This window comes from Nycticebus coucang, chromosome 8 (assembly GCF_027406575.1).
Source record: "Nycticebus coucang isolate mNycCou1 chromosome 8, mNycCou1.pri, whole genome shotgun sequence".
NCBI classification, from domain to species: Eukaryota; Metazoa; Chordata; class Mammalia; order Primates; family Lorisidae; genus Nycticebus; species Nycticebus coucang.
In genome coordinates this window covers 9,393,823-9,412,713 of record NC_069787.1, presented here as the reverse complement: position 1 = coordinate 9,412,713, position 18,891 = coordinate 9,393,823, and the positions used below count along the sequence as shown (strand labels likewise).

The following is an 18,891-nucleotide window of genomic DNA, read 5'->3' as shown; positions in this document are numbered from 1 at the left end:
GAACTATAGGTGCCCGCCACAGTGCCCGGCGTTTTTTTGGTTGTAGTTGTCATTGTTGTTGGGTGGGCCTGGGCTGGATTCGAACCCAGCTCTGGTGTTTGTGGCTGGTGCCCTAGCTGCTTGAGCTACAGGTGCCAAGCCAGGTTCCTTCCTTTTAAAGGCATGACCAGGAAGTTGCTTTCCCTCACAAGCCATCGGCTAGAGCCTTGTCACAGGATCACACCTGGCTGCAAGAGAGGCTGGAAAATGTAAACTTTAGCTGGATGGCTATGTGGGCAACTAAAGCTTCTATTACTCTAGAAGAAGAAATAAAAATTGGAGGGACAATTAGCAGTCTCTGCCGCAGTCTTCCTACACATAAAACATGCTTTCCCCGAGGGAGACAGGCCTGAGGTCCTAATCGGTTGCTTTCTTTAGGTCAAGCCCAAGGTCTGTGGGTGCTGCGTAGCCCTCTCTCTCCGGCCCCTAACGATCCAGTCCTCAGTTGTCTGCACCCCTTCCCCCAACATGCCCACAATTCAATGGTGGAATTTGAACAGGAAGCCACAATAAAAACTCCCATCTGAGATGAGACACATGCAGTAGTTACTCGTCTGTAGAAGTCAACACATTTTTCAAGCAGTGGCTGTAAAAGCTCATTCCCCACTGGGGGAGTAAGTTCTTTGGCCCATCTGCTGGTCCTTGGTTCTTCTCAGTGGATCTGTGACTGTGTAAACGTCAGTATCACCTGGGAACTTGTTAGACGTGCAGATGGTGGGGCCCCCTGTCATCTACTGATTCAGGAACCCCAGGGTCGCTTCAGGTGATTCCCATGCGCCTGAAGATGGAAGCCCCACTGCTCTGTTAGCTGGTTCTCTGTGATCCCTGGCTCTGCTCCTGGGGGAGTGGAGCTTCTGTGTTCATTGTTCTGTGTCTTCATGTGAAGTGGAGCCAGAGAGAACCTGTCCTGTTGAGGGCTGCTTGGCTTTCACAGCCCACTTCCTGGTGGTGTGGGTTTGGGGGCTTGAGGGGTGTCAGATAGTCACAAGGTTAGGTCAGACCAGGCCTGTGTTTTTTCTGGCAATACAATTCTCTCAGAGAGCTAGAGGCTTCTGGTCTCTTGGCTTCTAATCACTTCTACTGTGGTAATCACAGCCAGAGATCCAGACTAGAAGTATCTTAGCTCTGAGCCCCAACAGGTTTGCTCTTTCACTGACTGGCTTCTGTACTTAGCCTGCCTCGCCTCTCCTCCTAATTCAATGTGCTTACCTGGAGCCTTCCTTGAAGCTACCCCAAACCTACATTGGGTGGGAAGGCAGCACTCTTTTGTTTCTTTTTTGAGACAGTCTCGTTATGTCGCCCACAGCAGAGTGCCGTGGTGTCACAGCTCACAGCAACCTCGAACTCTTCAGCTCAAGCGATTCTCTTGCCTCAGCCTCCCAAGTAGCTGGGACTATAGGCGCCCGCCACAGGCCCGGCTGTTTTTTTGTTGTTGTCATTGTTGTTTAGCAAGACATCGGCCCTGGTGGATGTGGCCAGTGCCCTAACCACTGAGCCATGGGCGCTGAGCCGCAAGGCAGCACTCTTTTTTTTTTTGGTTGTTGCAGTTTGGCTGGGGCGGGTTCAAGCCCGCCATCCTTGGTATATGGGGCCGATGCTCTACTCACTGAGCCACAGACGTTGCCCTTTTTTTTTTTTTTTTTTTTTGGTAGAGACAGAGTCTCACTTTATTGCCCTCAGTAGAGTGCGGTGGCGTCACACAGCTCACAGCAACCTCCAACTCCTGGGCTTAGGCGATTCTCTTGCCTCAGCCTCCCGAGTAGCTGGGACTACAGGCGCCTGCCACAGCACCCAGCTATTTTTTGGTTGTAGTTGTCATTGTTGTTTGGCAGGCCTGGGCCGCATTCAAACCCGCCAGCTCTGGTGTATGTGGCTGGCGCCTTAGCCACTTGAGCTACAGGTGCTGAGCCACCAACTTTTTACTTTGGTAAAAAAGAGTCACCGGCTTCCCAGCCTGGAATATCTGAGTCCTTACTACCTGGAGCTGTACTTCTGGCGCCAAATTTTATTTATTTATTTTTATTTTTTTATTTATTTATTTTTTTTGTAGAGACAGAGTCTCACTGTACCGCCCTCGGGTAGAGTGCCGTGGCGTCACACGGCTCACACCAACCTCCAACTCCTGGGCTTAAGCGATTCTCTTGCCTCAGCCTCCGGAGTAGCTGGGACTACAGGCGCCCGCCACAACGCCCGGCCATTTTTTTTTTTTGGTTGCAGTTTGGCCGGGGCTGAGGTTTGAACCCGCCACCCTCGGCATATGGGGCCGGGGCCCTACTCACTGAGCCACAGGCGCCGCCCTGGCACCAAATTTTATATTAATTGTTACACTGTCTTGGCTGTTATAAAAGGGTCAAAATAACAGCGGCTTAAGCCAAAGGGTTTGTTTCAATTAGTAGTGTGTGAGCAATCCCAGGCTGATGCGGTGGATCCATGGTGTGAGGGATTCTGGCTTCTTCTGTCTTGTTTTCTGCTGTCCTTGACATGTGGCTTCCATCCTGTGGGATAAGATACTTGCTCATGCTCCTGCTGCCACGTCTGCATTCCAGCCAGCAAGAAGGAAGGGGCACAATATGGAAGAGACACATTTCTTTTTTCGAGACAGAATCTCAAGCTGTTGCCTTGGGTAGAGTGCCGTAGTGTCATAGTTCACAGCAATCCCAAACTCTTGGGTTTAAGCTGTTTTCTTGCCTCAGCCTCCCAAGTAGTTAGGATTACAGGCGCCCGCCACAATGCCCAGCTATTTTTTTGTTGCAGTTGTCATTGTTTAGCAGGCCCGGGCCGGGTTTGAATCCGCCAGCCCCCGTGTATGTGGCCGGCGCCCTACCCACTTAGCTATGGGCACTGCCCGAGACACCATTTCCCTTCACATGACTTTAATCAGCTGCAAGGGAGGCTGGGAAAATGTAGTTTTCAGCCAGGCAGCCATAGGTCTATCTTAAACTTTCAGAACATTGGAGGACGGGGAAGTGGATATCCTCTGCCATGTGAGTGCCATCTCTAAATAATGTCCTCTGTTCTTTTCAGATTTATCAATTTAAATATTATCTACTAACTTCCTAGAAGAGTAGATTATATATGTACCTCTCTTACCCTTTCCTCTCAAAACATTTATTTGTTTATTTATTTATTTTGTGACAGAGTTTTACTCTGTCGCCTGGAGTTAGCTGTTGTGGTACCACAGCTCACAGCAACCTCAAACTCCTGGGCTCAAGTGATCCTCCTGCCTCACCTTCCCAAGTAGCTGGGACTACAGGCGCCCGCCACAATGCCCGGCTATTTTTATGTTGCAGTTGTCATTGTTGTTTAGCAGGCCTGGGCCGAGATTCGGTGTATATGTCCGGCGCCCTAAACAATGAAATACGGGCACCAAGCCCATTTTTTATTTTTTAATTCTTTTTTGTGGTTTTTGGCCAGGGCTGGGCTTGAACCCGCCACCTCTGGCATATGGGACAGGCGCCCTACCCCGTTGAGCCACAGGCACCGCCCCCCATTTTTTATTTTTATTTAATTAATTTATTTATTATTATTATTTTTTGAGTCTACGGTAATTTTATTGTAATAGGGATTAGAGCAGGTGGTGGTTATCTTTCCCAGGGGTAAAGCCTGAGTCCCACTGGCAGCACACAAAGGCCACAATATCCTCCTTTCTGGTACTGCCCTGACTCACGATGTGAGAAAAGTGACTGTACAACCACACTCAACCAAAGAGGATGCTGAGATAAAGTGCAGTTATCGACTCTCTACTTTTCTTCGGCCCAGAAAGGTGAGGGTATGGTATTAGCAGAAAATTATGTTCTTCATTCTTAAATCTGATAGGATGGGGTTGTCAGTCAATCAAGCAATAGAGTGGGATGAAAATCTAGGTTAGTTAAAAATCTTTGTGCCTAAGGAAAAGAACTGCAATGACAAGGGAGAAAAGTGAGGCTTCTCTTTTTCTTAAATAGGGTAAGAAAAAGCATCTTTTATTTTCCTTGCTGCATTGGCAGCAGACTCATTGGTAAAACACAATTTCTGCAATATGGTCTGTTGATAAGGTTGCTCCACATGAAGAGACAAACGTGAGGTTGACCATTCATAACAAAACTAGGTCTTCTCTCAAAGTTGCTAATATCATATTTTATTTTTAATTTTAACTTTTTTAGAGACAAGCTCGGTGCCGTAGCAGTGCATGTGGCTGGCCCTGGTTACACTGAGGCTGGCAGATTCGAGCCTGGCCCAGGCCAGCTAACCAACAATGACAACTGCAGCAACAACAAAAATAGCCGGGTGTTGTGGTGGGTGTCTGTAGTCTTATCTACTTGGGACGCTCAGGTAAGAGAATCACTTAAGCCCAAGAGTTGGAGGTTGCTGTGAGCTGTGATGCCACAGCACTTTACCGAGGGCAACATAATAAGACTCTGTCTCAAAAAAAAGAAAAAAACAAACAAACAAAAAACCCCACCTTTTTTAGAGATAGAGTCTTTATTGCCCAGGCTAGGTAAAATGGCATGATCATAGCTCACTGCAGCTTCAAACTCCTGGGCTCAAGGGATCCTCTTGCCTCAGCTCCTGAGTAGCTAGTACTATAGGTATATGCCACCATGCCTGGCTAATTATTAAATTTTTTGTGGAGACAAGGTCTCATTATGTTGTTCAGGCTGGTTTTGAACTCCTGGGCTCAGCTGATCCTTTTGCCTCAGCTTCCCAAAGAGATAGGATTACAGGTATGATACCCAGCCTCCTTTCGAAACATTTATGTCACTATTTTTAGTCCCTCTATAGGCTGTTTTTGCAATATTATTTATTTACATATGTATGTGCGTATTTACTTTTTAGACAGGGTCTCACTCTCTTACCTGGCTGGAGTTCAGTGGCCTGATTGTAGCTCACTGCAGTCTTGAATTCCTGCGCCCAAGCACTACTCCTGCCTCAGCCACCACAACTGGCTAGTTTTTCTATTTTTATTACAGTTGGGGTCTCACTCTTGCTGAGGCTAGTCTGGAACTCCTGACCTCAAGCACTCTGCCTGCCTCAGTCTCCCAGAGTGCTAGGATTACAGGTGTGAGTGACCGTGCCCAGCCTACTTTTGCAACTTTTGATGAATATACTTACATTTCTAGTACTTCCATCAGCTATAGGCAATCTCTCTTGATGCTCCACTTTGAAGATGAAACTCTATCTTACCTTTTTATTTATTTGTTTATTTTTGAGACAGAGTCTCATTTTGTCACTCTTTGTAGAGTGCTATGGTGTCATAGTTCACAGCAACCTCAAATTCGGGCTCAAGTGATCCTCCTGTCTCAGCCTCCCAAGTAGCTGGGACTACAGGTACCCGCCACAACACCTGGCTGTTTTTAGAGATGGGGTCACGCTCTTGCTCAGGCTGGTCTCGAACCTGTGAGCTCAGGCAATTTACCTACCTAGGCCTTCCAGAGTGCTAAGATTACAGGAGTGAGCTACCACGCCCAGCCCTATTTTATTTTATTTTGAGACAGGGTCTCACTTTGTCACCCTGGGTAGAGTGCTGTGGCATGATTATTAGCTCAAAGGAACAACGTCAAACTCCTGGGCTCAAGCAATCCTCTTCCATCAGCCTCCCTAGTAGCTGGAACTACAGGTGCTCACCATTGTACCTAGCTAGATTTTCTATTTTTAGCAGAGACAGGGTCTTCCTCTTGCCCAGGCTGGTCTTTGAACTCACCTGCGTTGGTCTCCCAGAGTGCTGGGATTAGAGGCGTGAGCCACTGCGCCCAGCCTTTCTTACCTTCTCATTTCCTCTTTTACCTCCAACTTCTGGTAAAGACCAGTTGTAAAATAGTTTTCCATGGATGTTGTTACGTCTCCTAAAGCTGCAAGGAAGAACTGGATTAGGGATGAGGACTCACTGTCTGGGTCAGAACTAAAAGGCGAATGCTGCCTTTATTTTCTATTTGAAGGATGCCTTACTGTGATGGAGAGAGTGCTCTTTGTTCAGGCTATAAGCAGTGGTCAGTGTAGAACAGCAGTTCCCAAACCATGTATCTCAGAAGGGTGGTCCAGAAGATACCCCAGTGTAAACAGAGGGTTCTTGACTACCTAAACTTGGGAAGCCCTGCATACTTTACCACTGTCCCCTACCTTTGGAGATTCACCATGCACACATGCCCGTATCAAGGTTTTGATGTGTCCTACAACAAAGAAACCTGTTCAGACCACTGTTTCTCATTGATATTTAACCATGGAACCCTTTTTTGTTTGATATGTATTTTTTTTTTTTTTTAAGAGACAGAGTCTCACTTTATGGCCCTCGGTAGAGTGCCGTGGCCTCACACAGCTCACAGCAACCTCCAACTCCTGGGCTCAAGCGATTCTCCTGCCTCAGCCTCCCGAGTAGCTGGGACCACAGGCGCCCGCCACAACGCCCGGCTATCTTTTGGTTGCAGTTTGGCCAGGGCCGGGCTTGAACCCGCCACCCTCGGCATATGGGGCCGGCGCCCTACCGACTGAGCCACAGGCGCCGCCCTGATATGTATTTTTATAAGCCCATGAAACTAATATACTTTGTGAATCACTGCTCTGGGAAATGGTGACCATAGTGAAATTGCTGGGCATCTCAGGGGAGCCCATGATGGAGAGCCTGGAGGCCCAGGGACAGCATTGGTCTGTTCAGGCACCAGAAGAGTCTGGTTCTGGAGGCTAGGGCCAGCCATCACTCTGGGGCTTAAAGATGAGAATCCCCTCTTGAGAGGGACTTTTCTATACTACCAGGCTTAGGAGGGAACTGCAAGCCATGCTCTAGAGCAGGGGTCCTCAAACTGCGGCCTGTGGGCCACGTGAGGCGGTGTGGCAGTGTGATTGTTCCTGGTTTTTTTTTTTTTTTTTTTTACTTCTAAATAAGATATGTGCAGTGTGTATAGGACTTTGTTCATAGTTTTTTTAAAAAACTACAGTCCGGGGTGGTGCCTGTGGCTCAAGGAGTAGGGCGCCAGTCCCATATGCCGGAGGTGGCGGGTTCAAACCCAGCCCCGGCCAAAAACCACAAAAAAAAAAAAAAAAAAGAAAATAGAAAAAAGTTTGAGGACCCCCTGCTCTAGACCTTATGCTCTGGCATCTTGGGGGCTTTTGAGCAGGAACTGAGGTGAACTGAAGCAGAGGCTAAAGCACCCCTGTCAAAGGAGAATCAGCTGTACTCAGTGCTGAGCTCTAGAGCGGATTACATGACACTTAAGTCTGGCTTAGGGGCTGAGCCTCTGGGTGGGGGGGGGTTAGATGGCTCTGGCAAGGTGGTAGAAGCTGGAAACTGGGTGTGCCAACCTGTGAGGTGAAATTCTTCTGTGTCCCCAGGGGAGTTAGACATACCGAAGCTGGACAAGAGCACTAATTATGAACTAGAACATTTATCGAGTGCCTGCTGTATGCTAGGAGCTGAGGACACAGCCATGAAAATGTAAATGAGAGAGGGGTGGTGCCTTGGTGTGTGCCACACGCTCTGGGAGCAAGACATGATTGCAAGAGAGACTTTACCTAACAAATGCAATCAGCGTAACCTGGCTTATTGTACCCTCAATGAATCCCCAACAATAAAAAAATAAAAATGAAAAAAAGAAAAAAGAAAATGCAAATGAGAGCCAGGTGTGGTGTCTCACCCCTGTAAAAGTAGCACTCTGGGAGGCCGAGGTGAGTGGATTGCTTGAGCTCAAGAGTTGGAGAACAGCTTAAGCAAAAGCAAGACTGTTCTCTACTCGCCTGTGGCTCAAGCAGCTAAGGCACCAGCCACATACACCTGAGCTGGCGGGTTCAAATGCAGCCCGGGCCCTCCAAACAACAATGATGGCTGCTACCAAAAAGTAAAAATAGCTGGGCTTTGTGGCGGGCGCCTGTAGTCCCAGCTGCTTGGGAGGCAGACGCAGGAGAATTGCTTGAGCCCAGGAGTTGGAGGTTGCTGTGAGCTGTGATGCTACAGCACTCTACCCAGGGTGACAGCTCGAGGCTCTGTCTCAAAAACAAACAAACAAAAAAAAGAAAAACTGAGGCAAGAAGATCGCTTGAGCCTAAGTTGGAGGTTGCTGTGAGCTGTGATGCCAAGAAAATGCAGACGAGGTCCTAGGCCTCGGGGAGCTTGCGATCACGTGAAGGAGACAAATATTAATGAGATAATCGCACAGATGCACACGACCCACCACAGTGCCAGTGCTCAAAGGGGCCATCAAGGGAGGGTGGGTACGGCCGGTAGGAAGACAGGAGGATTTGAGCTGAGGAAGGGAAGCTTGAGACTCCAGCTAAAGGATTAGTGGGCCAGTGAAGGACCATGTATGTGCACAGGCCTGGGGTGGGCTGCAGGGGAGAGGGTAGGGTCAGGCCACTCAGGGCCAAGCAGCCATGGTCAAGAACTTGCTTCCACCTGGGAATGAAGGGAAGATACTGGAGGGTTCCACCCTGTGGATACCCACCCTGTGAGGAACTGGGGGCCTGTGAGTTTCCAGCTATCAACTGAGTGGGAGCGTGAGATGCTTCAGGAATCTGAGGGGTTCCAGGAGGTGACCAGGGTCCTATCTTTCCCTCTCTTACGACTATCTTCTTGGGTGTCCTATATTTCACGATTTTCATGTACTTTCTTCTTGATTGTGCAATCCAGACGGTTTCTGACTTTGGGTTTGGCATCTCAGCCAAAGTAATTTCCTTCCTGGAGTGGGACTGTCATTGAACGGGAAATTTTGAGTTGTTGCCTAAAATGAAAGAGGAGCATGACCCCTTCCTCTCATGAAGAGGTGGGGCTGTTGAAAGGTCCAGATAGGGCTTATGTTTGCCCCACGTCCACCCTTTTCCAGCCACTAGAGAACAACAAAACGTGGATAGGATTCCGGTCCTAGCACTCATTTGGGGCAAGTTCTCCTTTCCCCCAGGCCAGGAGTCTGTTTCCCCAGAAATAAGACCTACTTACAGGAAAGATAAGACGTCCCCTGGAAATAAGACCTAGCGCATCTTTGGGAGCACACCTTAAAATAAGACACTGTCTTATTTTCGGGGAAACAGGGTAGTAACTTGTTTTTTTTTTTTTTGTATATATCAGTAATTCATCTCTTTTATTGCTAAGTAGTATTCTATTACATGAATGTAAAACATTTTGTTTATCCGTTACACAGCTGAAAGACATTTGGTTTGTTTTTAGTTTTTGGTGATTATGAATAAAGTCACTATAAACATTCATTTACAAGTTGTCTTGTGAACATAGGTTTTCTTTTCTTTTTTTTTTTTATTGAGACAGAGTTTCACTTTGTCACCCTCAGTAGAGAGCTGTGGCATCCTAGCTCACAGCAATCTCAAACTTTTGGGCTCAAGTGATTCTCTTGCCTCAGCCTCTCGAGTAGCTGGGACTACAGGTACCTGCCACAGCACCCTGCTGTTTTTTTGGAAACAGGGTCTTGCTCTTGCTCAGGCTGGTCTTGAACTACTGAGCTCAGGTGATCCACTGGCCTTAGCCTCTGGAGTGCTAGGATTACAGGTGTGTGCCACTGTACCTGGCCAATGATGAGGGTTTTTTTTTTTTTAATTGAGACAGAGTCTTACTTTGTCGCCCTCAGTAGAGTGCTGTGATGTCATAGCTCACAGCAACCTCAAACTCTTGGGCTCAAATGATTATTTTGCCTCAGCCTCCCTAGGAGCTGGGACTACAGGTGCCCGCCACAATGCTCAGCTATTTTGTGTTGTTGTTGTTGCTTGTTTGTTTAGCATGCTCAGGCCATGTTTGAACCCACCAGCCCTGGTGTACATGACCAGTGCCCTAACCACTGAACTACGGATGCCGAGCAGAAAGCAGGGCTTTAATCACAGTTGGTGTCTTGGGTGTAGCATTAGACTGAAAGGAGGCACGTGTGCAATGTATCTAAACTAGTCCTCAATTTTTTTTTTGCAGTTTTTGGCCGGGGCTGGGTTTGAATCCACTACCTCTGGCATATGGAGCCGGCACCCTGTTCTTTGAGCCACAGGCACCACCCTAGTTCTCAGTTTTTTAAGAGAGGAAGGATAAGAGCTGCGGTGAAGTGAAAAGTCATTTTTTGAACTCCTGCTGTATGCTAAGCTCTTGTAACTAGGTTCCTCCAGGTTGCAAGTTTTGGACATAGAGTTATGCATTGACCAGTGTGGTCTCAGTTATGCTACACTAACAAATAAATCTGGAAACCTCGTTTCTCAGTTTCTCACTGGACTCGTGTAGTCCAGTGTGGGTCTGGGGGCCCCCTGCGTTTTTGTAGCTGACTGTATCATCTGAAACATGTGGCTTCCAAGGGTACTGTAGCAGGGGAAGAGGCTCACTAGCTCTTAATTGCTTTGTGCAGGAAGTGATGGATAGCATCACCATTCAAAATCCATTGGCCAGAACCTTCTCCATGTGTCCCCAGCCTAATGCAGGGGAGACTGGGGTCTGAGAGGGAGCAAATGGTTATGGTTATTTGGTAAGTATTGTTGCAGCTACAGGTTACTTCAGTTCAAAGGGGTTCATGGTGAGGTTCTGCCTACTCAAGGCCTACAGGGTCCTGCCTGGTCTAACTCCTGGACAGCTCTCTGTCCTCCTCTCTACCGCTTCCCCCTTATTCACTCAGCTCAGGTACTAGGGCCATTCTTCACTTGAAGAGATACACCTTTGTGCATCCTTGAAACACTGATCCTTCCCTAATTTCCCTGCATTCTTCCCGTGACTGGGCCTTTTTATCTTTTGGGTCTCTGCTTAAATGGCACCTCCTCACAGAAGCTTCCCCTGAGACTCGGCACAGTAGCTCACGCCCGTCACTTTAGGATGCCAAGGTGGGAGGATTGCTTCAGGCCAGGAGTTTGAGATCAGCCTGGGAAACATGGTGAAGTCCTGACCATAGAAAAATTAAAAAACTAGCCGGACATGGTGGCACAAACCTATAGTCCTAGCTACTTGGGAGGCTGAAGCCCAGGAGTTAGAGGTTATAGTGAGCTATGATTGTACCTCTGCACTCCAACCTCAGAGTGACAACTTGTCATAAAAAAACAAAAAACCCCAAAACTTTCCCTGACCACCTTACCATAGTTATAAAGTAGCTCTATTAGGCGCCCCTCCCTCAAGTTTGCTTTCAGTATAGGAACTCCTCCCAGTTATGATTAAATATCTATTATTTAACTAGCTTAAAGTCAGGATTATGTCAGTCTTGAGATAAAGGATGGAATCCCCAGTCTCTAACGCAATCAATGAATGAGGAAGAATGAGTCATTTTGGTAGCTGGTGGATACAAGTTCACTGGAGAAGATAGGAAGACAGATTTGCCTAATTTCATGTCTGGCTTGAGCTGGGAGTTTTGAATGGTGTGTGTGTGTGTGTGTGTGTATGCCTAGGTGAGTCAAACTCAGGGATTAGGAGGGAAGGCCCAGAAATCTGGGCTTGTCCTTGGGATGGCCAGCTGGCACCAGGGTTTGTTAGTTATGGCTGAGTCATTCTAGTTTGTTCTAAAAGAGATCTATTCCAACCACGTGAGTCAGTTTAAGAATAAATCACTGTTTAATTTGAGGGGTGTGAGGGCAATGGGGATTTCCAGAGTGTGCTCATCGAGGAAAGACTTTGTCAGCTGGTCTGAACCTCTTCCAGCCGCTCCTGGCTTTGCCACTGTGTTAAATGCTCACAGGCAGTGAAGGGAGGAGGTCAGGCAGGGGCCCCATAGGATGACCTTCCTTTAATCCTTTCTACCAGAAGGAGTTGGGGCATATATAGATAGACGTAAATAGATAACCATCCTAGGATTCAAATTTTTCAAATCTGAGACAGAGTTAGCAAAGGCACCTTTCCCCGGAGAAAAATAGGCCAAACCTATGGGAAAGCACTTGACCTAGTTAGGGATGATAATGAAAATAACAACTGTAGGCCGATCCTTCTTAGAAATCGGATCTGTAGGGCGGTGCCTGTGGCTCAGTCGGTAAGGCGCCGGCCCCATATACCGAGGGTGGCGAGTTCAAACCCGGCCCCGGCTGAACTGCAACCAAAAAATAGCCGGGCGTTGTGGCAGGCGCCTATAGTCCCAGCTACTCGGGAGGCTGAGGCAAGAGAATCACTTAAGCCCAGGAGTTGGAGGTTGCTGTGAGCTGTGTGAGGCCACGGCATTCTACTGAGGGCCACGAAGTGAGACTCTGTCTCTACCCAAAAAAAAAGAAAGAAATAGGATATGCAGCCTAAGAAGGCTACACTCAGGGCCTGGCCAGCTGTTAGGTGACTTAAGCATCAGAAACAGGGGATGTAAGTGGTTGAATACCACCTGCCTCTGACAAGGGTTAGTCCTGGTTACTGGGAGTAGCAGAGTATTCCCGCAGGGACAAAGGCTCTGCCCCATGTCAGAAGATGGGAGCCAGGCAGGCCCAAGTACTAAATCCTGCAGGGGGAAGAGAAGAGCAACGTCCATCCACATTCGTCCACTGCATGTGAATGAGGGAAGGCTTCAGGCAAGAGGTGGCATTTGCTGGGGCTTTGAAGGAGAATAAGCAAATATATGTAAGCAGGAGTGGTCACAACCCTAGTATACTAGAAGGGGAAAAAAGCTTTGTCTAGTATGCCGTGAGTCTCATCAAGCCAGCGATATCACTGTGAAAGGTATTGGGTCTGCTTTGCGTTTCTTCTGCTATTTGACACCACCGTTGGTTTGGTTTCCTTCTCCTATTCTAAAGGAATACAGATTCGTTTTAGAAATATTGAGTTAAACAAAAGGAAAAATAACAAGTTAAATATAGTTAGAATACTCAGCACTATTAAACTTTGTCAATGTAATTTCTTCCACTCACACACAGGGTTTCCATAAAGTTTAAACTTTATAATAATCTGTATGATAGTCCCTCAGTATCTGTGTAGGATGACTCCCTTCACACCCCCAGCAGATACCAAAATCCATGAGTGCTCAGCTCTCTTATATAAAATGGTTATATAAAACATAACTTAATGCAAACCCTCCTGTATACTGTAAATCATCTTTAGATTACTTATAATACCTAATATAAAACAAGTATTATATAGTAGTTATACTATAAAGTTTAGGGAATAATGAAAATTAAAGAAAAGTCAGTACATGAAAAAAACAAAAAAACAAAACAAAAAAAAGAAAAGAAAAGAACAACAGTAAATAATAATCGTGTGCATTTGCTGGGCACTGGAAGCTGAGGCTAAGCGAGGTCTCCTTGCCGCTGCACACTGACCAGGCTGCAAAGCTCTGAGGCCCTTTGACCTCCAAGGCGTAATTCATACTTGTTAGAGAGAGTGCCCGGCATTCTGAAAACACAAATCGGAGAGAAAAAGAAATCACACCTGTCAGCCACTCTTGGTGAACCATGAAGCAGGCACAGAGCAGTGCTTCTGTCCCCAGCCTCCTGTCCTCCTGGTGCCCATGACCTGACCCTCATCACTCTGGGTTTTTAGCTTCCTCTAGGGAGCGTCTGAAAACATCCAGACGTTTTGTGGGTCTGGGTTGAAGATTGATTTCAACCAGACTGATTTTGTGGGTCTGCAAATTAACATACCAAACCCCTAGCACCCACAGCCACTGAGGCTGTAGGAGATTAGTTCATCCCTAATTTTGTTCTAGAAGGGATCACTGGCATCCCCTTCCCATCCTTGGGGGTCCTGGCAGAGAGAAGAACCCCAGGCTGCCTGCCTCCTGTATGTGATGAGGCTGGCAGTGAATGGCACAGGCAGGTGGAAGCTGGGCTGCCATGTTACTTTGCCCCAATGCCCTTGCGCCTTTGAGATTGTACCCCAGGTTGCTGCCCATCTACAGCCAGCTTTCATTAGAGCATTTAAAGTGCTAAAGAAGGGGCAGCACCTGTGGTTCAGTGGGAAGGGCACCGGCCCCATATACCGAGGTGGGTTCGAAACCGGCCCTGGCAACAAAAAATAGCTGGGTGTTGTGGCAGACACCTGTGGCAGACACCAGCTATTTGGGAGGCTGAGGCAAGAGAATCGCTTAAGCCCAGGAGTTGGAGGTTGCTATGAGCTGTGACGCCACAGCACTTTACCAAGGGCGACAAAGTGAAACTCTGTCTCAAAAAAAAAGTGCTAAAGATAGCCTTCACCCCAGATACTTGTTTTAGAGACCCTACTTGGAAATCAGAGGTTCTTTTTTATTTGTGCCTTTTGGGTGGTGTGTGCCCAGCTCTGGCCCTGGGCCAGCTCATGGAGCCCTGGGATAGTCCCGGGAAGGGTAAGGTTGTTACTAGTCTGACTCCATAGATGAAGCTCAGAGGGTTAACAAATATGCGCTCATGCACACAGCTGGGATTGCAGAGGCTAGGTCTGGTTCAACCCAGAGTGGAAGATTCCCTAAGCTTCCCCTTGATTCTGCCCCTTCATCACAACCTCCATTGTTCATCTCATGATCCTGCAGAATCAACTTCATGTGTGGAATCTTCTTATAAGAATTTAATCTCAGGGCATATGGGAGGCGGCTCCTGTGTCTCAGTGATAAGTCTGTGAACAGCTCGTGCCTCTGCCCCCGCAGACAGGAAGCGCAATGTGGTTTAAAGCATGTCACAACCTTTCTTGTGAGCATTTTGGCCTCCTTTGCCTCATCCTGCCTGTGTTTTATTTTTGCTTCACTAGCATTCTGTGTGCCAGCCTGAAAGTGTGTATCATATCTGCCTACCTATCAGATGTCAGGTTTCCAGAGAATGACAGAGAAGCTACCTCCCCTCCATCCTGCAGTTTGGACAGGAGGAAAAGGCAAACAAAGGAGCTTTGGAGGTGCAGGCAGGCCACACGTCAGCCCCTCCAAAGTAGTAGTGACAGGCTGGGCTCAGTGGCTCACGCCTGTAATCCCAGCACTCTGAGACAGAAGCAGGTAGGTGGCTTAAGCTGAGGAGTTTGAGAGCAGCCTGAGCCAGGGCGAGACTCTTTATTTTTTTAAGAAATAAAAAAGTAAGAGTGAAGACATTAATGTATATACGTGTTACTTATTACTTGCATTTAAAAGGCATCTAAAAACCCAAAGCAGGGGCAGTGCCTGTGGCTCAAAGGAGTAGGGCACTGGCTCCATATGCCAGAGGTGGTGGGTTCAAACCCAGCCCTGGCCAAAAACTGGAAAAAAAACAAAAAAAACCCCAAAAGCACTCTGAGATGGGGCTTTCACAGGAAACTGAAACTTCACGTCAAGTCAGGCTCTGTCAGATGACATCTGTGGCTGGGTGTGACGGGGCGCCTTTCATGTGGGAGGGTGTCCGCCCGACATGTGCTGACAGGGCCACTTGCAGGCTGTGCCCCTGCCAGCGCCACCCCCTCCCCATGTGTGTTTGTGTTTTCGCACTCCTGCACACTTCCGTGTGCCCTGCAGTGCCAGGAGGGGGCTACCGCATATCCCTGTGGAAAGAGCAAGAAAAAGAAAGAGCAAAATTGGACTCCCCTTAGGATGAAAATATAATGATGCTTTTTCTCTTCCCTACCGGTGGAGCCCACAGTGGCCGCCTGCAGATGGGCTGGTGGCCTTGAGCGTGTCTTGCTTAACAGAGAGCCAGGCGGTCCCTCCTCCTGGGGACACAGGCAGTGTTTCCCTTCTGTGCACACCCTCTGAGCCGGCAGCTCCGTGCCAAATCCGCGGCTGAGTCAGCATTCACCCCAGCAATGGTTCATTGTCATTTTGTACAAGCACTATTTGTCTCCTCCTGGGCCTGTGGAAGGCAGTGGTGTTCCCTAAGACTGGCAGTGGTTTTGTGAATCCTGGCAGCAAGGTCACTGTGGAGGAGAAGCCGGCTTCTTCTTTTTTTTTTTCTTTTTTTTTAATAGACACAGAGTCTCACTTCATCGCCCTCAGTAGAGTGGGTAGAGTGCCGTGACATCACAGCTCACAGCAATCTCCAACTCCTGTGCTTAGGTGATTCTCTTGCCTCAGCCTCCAGAGCAGCTGGGACTACAGGTGTTTTCCACAATGCCCGGCTATTTTTTTGTTGCAGTTTGGCTGGGGCTAGGTTTGAACCTGCCACCCTCCGTATTTGGGGTTGGCACCCACTGAGCCACAGGCACCGCCACGGCTTCTAGCTGCTAAGTTTTAGGCAGAAAGGGCTCGGGCTGGAGGGATGGTGTGGTCTGTGGAATGCCCTTCTGAAGTGCCCTAGACCCCAGTTGGGAGAGGTGACGTGTGCGTTGTCTGGGCCCCCCAGGGTGGAGTGGGGATCCTGCCCACGGCCCTGGTGCCCCACCTTGGCCCTGGTTCCTGCCTTCCTGCCTCTGCGCTGCTTTCTCCCTCCGGCAGTCTCAGTTTTCTTTACTTAAGACCTCTAGGGTTGTGGGAGGATACCAGAAGTGAAAAATAACAAGGACAAATCTGGACAGTTGTTAGTAAAAAGTGAGTAGGATGTGAATCTGGGGAAGGGCTGATGCATTTTCTGCCTGCTTACTAGTCTGCACCAGGTGGGTCCCCAGGGCAAAGGCTTGTGTCCCCAGGGCACTCTAGTTTGCATTATTTTTTTTTTTTTTGTAGAGACAGAGTCTCACTGTACCGCCCTTGGGTAGAGTGCCGTGGCGTCACACGGCTCACAGCAACCTCCAACTCCTGGGCTTAAGCGATTCTCTTGCCTCAGCCTCCTGAGCAGCTGGGACTACAGGCGCCCGCCACAACGCCCGGCTATTTTTTGGTTGCAGTTTGGCCGGGGCTGGGTTTGAACCCGCCACCCTCGGCATATGGGGCCGGTGCCCTACTCACTGAGCCACAGGCGCTGCCCTAGTTTGCATTATTTTAGCTAGCTTGCTACTGATTTTATATTTCCTTAAGAAATATACTTTACCATGCAAATAATGCGTGATCATTGTTGAAAAATTCTCCAGCATGAATAAACCAAAGGGGAAAAAATCCCACAGTATAAAATCACCAATAATAAAGGTCCTGTTGGGCAGCGCCTGTGGCTCAAAGTAGTAGGGCGCTGGCCCCACATGCCAGAGGTGGCAGGTTCAAACCCAGCCCTGGCCAAAAACTGCAAAAAAATAAAAAAAAATAAAGGTCCTGTTGTTTTTATTAACCCCAAACTTAGTACCCCTATTTTGAGCCCAGCAATTCACATGCTCTGTCTTCACTAGTCCTCATCAAAGTTGTCCAGAGTAGGTTTGGCGCCTGTAGCACAGTGGTTACGGTGCCAGCCACACATACCAAGGGTGGCAGGTTTGAACTCAGCCCGGACCAGCTAAAGAGCAATGACAACAGCAACATAAAATAGCCGGGCATTTTGTCATACCCCCCACTCAAGAAAAAAAAAAGTTGTCCAGAGTAAATACCATCAGGAATGATGAAGCTATTTTCCATTCCTGAGCCTGAACGCTAAACAGCGAAGCTCTGCTGCTTCTTTTATAAGATAGGTTTTTTTTATTTTTTTTTTTGAGACAGAGTCTCACCATGTCGCCCTGGGTATAGTGCTGTGGTGTCACAGATCACAGCAACCTCAAACTCTTGGGCTCAAGTGATTCTTTTGCCTCAGTCTCCCTAGTAGCTGGGACTACAGGCGCCCTACACAACCCCCGGCTATTTTTTTTGTAGTTGTCATTGTTGTTTTTAGCAGGCCTGGGCTGGGTTCGAACCCACCAGCCCCGGTGTACATGGCCGGCACCCTAACCACTGAGCTGTGGGCGCTCTGCTTAAGATGTGTTTATTTAATGAATATGTCAGTGTCAGCAAAGAAAACACAAGGAGAAAGTTTTCCATTATCCTTCCCATTTAGCCTTGTTGTTACTGTTGTGCTTCTCCAAGGTCTCCCCACCCTGGGGAAATCAATGATTTCCCTTTGTTGCTGCTTTGAAACACCCCTTTGTTCCTGCTTGTTCTGGACTGAGCCATCTGCCTCTGGTGCCAACCCTGGGGCAAGGGATGGTGTTTACGTAGCTCTACCTCAGCTGGATGGCAGGCTTGTGAAACCAGCCCCAGGCTTGACCCTTACTGGCTGTTTGACTTGGGAGAAGTCATTTCACCTGAGTCGCGATGTGCTAAAAAATAAAATACAGATAATCCTATTAATCCTTAAATTGTGAAAATTAAATACATCTGCATGGCGCCATTATAGCATGGTGCCATTCACGTTTACATCTTACTATTTTTGTTCTAGTCCCACAGCTAGATCCAGTGGTAACAATGGGTTTTGTTCAGAGACACATTTACCAGTTGGAGTAAATGCTATTAGAGACTCTACTTCCCAGCCTTATTTGGTGCTTCCTGTGAGATTAAGCAAGTTGGCAGCCTTCTCTGGGACTTCAGTGCCTCTGTTTTCTGTGGCTGTCAAACACGGGTCCACTCCAAGTCACCAGAGAGCAAAGGGCCTTGAATGCAGAGCTAGAAAATGCAGGCTTTATCTGGAAGGCAATGGGGAAGTAGAAGAATTCAGGCTAAGGAGTGTGGACATTAGGCAATGGGGAGCCCCATAAAGGCTTAAAACAGAGAAGTGCTCAGAGGCCAGATCTTATTTTAGTAAGATGCAGGCTGGGGAGGATATCCCTGCCAGCTGGTTATCCCCCCCCAGCTGGCAGGGATAACCAGGGCATGGTGGAGGTGGGGGAGGAAGCTGTTTACAGAGAGCGGTTCTGAGGAGCTGGCCGGAAGCCCAGCACCTTTGGGGGCTTCCCAATTCAAGGGAAAGGGGAAGTGATTCCTCTGGAGAAGGCAGCTGACTTCTTCACGCAGTCCTGCCTGCCTCTGGCTATGGCGTCTTGGGCAAGTGACTTAACCTGCTCAGGCCTCAGTTTTCTCATCTCTTCACAGGGATGACATACGAAGCTGTTGGGAGGATCTAGCATAAGCAAAGCTGGGCCTGGGCTTGGCACAGTTGGTCCTCAGGAGGTATAGCTGCTGTTTTTGGGATCGCAGCTGTACGAAGGGCAAGGATGATGTTTCCAAAGCTTGTAGAAGGAAGCTGCAGGACAGCTAGAACTTC

At 48.1% G+C, this 18,891-nt stretch overlaps 1 protein-coding gene across 1 annotated transcript in view; it reads left to right on the top strand.

The window, feature by feature from the left end:
• Nucleotides 1-18,891, top strand: part of IRAK2 (interleukin 1 receptor associated kinase 2) — an 83,179-nt gene that overhangs the window by 17,460 nt on the left and 46,828 nt on the right. The window lies entirely within an intron of this gene.